This window comes from Brassica oleracea, chromosome C2 (assembly GCF_000695525.1).
Source record: "Brassica oleracea var. oleracea cultivar TO1000 chromosome C2, BOL, whole genome shotgun sequence".
Lineage (NCBI taxonomy): Eukaryota > Viridiplantae > Streptophyta > Magnoliopsida > Brassicales > Brassicaceae > Brassica > Brassica oleracea.
The window spans coordinates 30,198,556-30,201,124 of NC_027749.1; positions in this window are offsets into that span (position 1 = coordinate 30,198,556).

A 2,569-nucleotide genomic window follows, 5' to 3' on the forward strand; every position below is an offset into this window, starting at 1 on the left:
TTGTAAAATAGTGAAATCTTGGGCTTCAAGCCGGCTGTGACCAAACGGGGGTCCTGCGTGCTTCACTGTCGATCGACACCATGTCTTGTGTATCGATCGATTCTAGCTCTCCAATATCGACTGATTGTCGATCTCGATGGTCATCTCGGGTGTTTGCTACAAATATCTCCGCTCCAAAATCATCACTTATCTCCAAAACATTCATGATCTTATAAATATAATAAATAGACTCTATAATAATATAAATATTAGTAAAAACACCTATAAACTATGGATGAAAACGGGTCAAATCCATAGTCTATCAACTCCCCCAGACTTACCCTTTTGCTTGTCCTCAAGCTAAACAAACAGGCAGTCTCTCTGAAAGAGGTTTTAAAACAGCAGGGACTCACATGATTTAAAACTTAGAATCATCAACTCTATAATATTGCAATCCACATCTAAGAAATCCTAATCACAAAAGCACATCATACCATATCCTAGCTTTGCAACCAAATTCATCTAGCAAACAACTTAGCATAATCTTGTCTTTCATTCCCCTCTACCAACCTCATTTCTTAGCATAAAATAAAAGTGAAGGCTTTACCTTGGGAGTATCGATCACATGATTCAAAGATTCTCAAACAAGTATCTGGACCTGCAGGTAAACATTAGTTTCTATCCTCTATTTTCCTGCTTATATGCAAGATCATTAACCAAGATTGGACAGGCTTCCATGAATCAAGCCTTAATGGTGTTTGCCACCAAGTCTTGTTCACTTCTTTTTGACCTATATCCTAGTATTATTTGTGAAGCAAGCCTTAATGGTTATAGCCACCAAGTCCTGTTCTAATCCTTTACCTATGAAATTCCTATAAAGCAAGCCTTAATGGTTGTAGCCACCAAGTCCTGTTCGAATTACTTCCTAATAAATCTCCAATATATTAATACATAATTTTTTTTTTTAATTTCGAAAATAGAGAGAGAAAGGATGATAAATCTATATACATAAGGCTTTACCTTCCAGATTTGTTTGAAGAATCAGTTCCCATTTATACCAAGCCCCAAGACAAGCAGTTGTGTCAGGTTTTGTGTTGGAGGTCAGCTTTGGTTCCTTCAAAACAATCTTAGCAAGAGTGGATAGTTGACAGGTTGATCCACTTTAGTATCTTTAGTACTATCTGCAATCAGTAAGTCTATAATGGTGCTAAAGAGTGGTTAGATATCTAGCAAAATATATAAGTTCATAATCTCTTTCTTGACTCAATAATAACTTAATTTGAAAACATTTTTAATAAAACTAATAAATAAATAAATATCAGTAAACCTCCCCCTAGACTTAAACTACACTGTCCCCAGTGTAAATTCAGTCGGAGTTATTGTCAGAAATAAATCATAAGGACTCAACTAAACAAGAAGAAACGATATACCAGACCGGAATAGATGTCGACCGATTCAAGGACGTTGTTGTCGGTCGACGCATGTGAGGAAATGTCGATCGATGTCGACTTGTTCGCGTCGGTCGATACAGATGACAATCGTCTACTCGGATCTTTTTTTTTATGACCTGCAATAATTAAAAACCAACATAGATAGTAAATCAATGAAAACTTAATAAATATTACCTAATAGTTGGTTGCCTCCCACTCAGCGCTTTGTTATAGTCATTTAAGCTTGACTTTGGAGGTGTTTTGGCTAGTAATGTTGAGAACTGGAACTTGCTGGAAAGCAAGTATCTATCTCCTCTTTGCGCTTGTTGAACCATGTAATAGTGAAGTCTCTCATTGCTTCATCTACTCTGCGCCATTTATTCTTCATTGCTGCAGTTGTGTTTTCAATCCTCTGCAATCTTTCACCAAGACTCTCAAGGTTGAATTGATGTCTGGTAAGTGCGGCGTAAGTTTCAGCTGAGATCTCCTTTCCATGGTAAGGTGTGTTGGATATGTTGGATGTCGTCTTTGGTACTAGCCGGCCTCGGTTTTTATCCCTATCGATCGATGCTGAAAGGTTTGTGTCGATCGATTTGTTGATGCCTTTGTCGATCGATATCGATGCTTTTGGTCGACGTTCAATATAACTCTGAATCTCCACCAATTCCCCTTGTATATCTTCAACCTTGGAGGTCAAAGTACTGATGGTAAGGTCCATTGGAAAATAGATGTCATCACATCTCCCATCAAGTCTCTCCTCTGTAGTTTCTTGAGCTCTGTAGATCTCTTCTACCAACTGATCTATCTCTTCTCTGGTGTGGAAATCCGGTTGAGAATTAATTGTGTGTGGTCGTGGCGGATTGGTGTCGATCGATGCGGCCAAGTGGTTGTCGATCGATGTGTGATGGTGGATGTCGAGCGATGGTGATTGTCGGATGTCGATCGATTATGGTCGAACAGTGCCGGTCGCGTTCTGAATCCTGGCTATGTCTTGCTTCATCTCCTCCATGCAAGTAGTTAGCCAACTTATACTATCATTCAATGGATAGTAGACACCATCAAGCTTCATCTGGAAGGCTTCTTTGTTCCTATCATGTTCACCACAAACGCCATAGAACATCCCATTGATCTCGTCCTTGGTGTAGATCTCTGGTACCAAT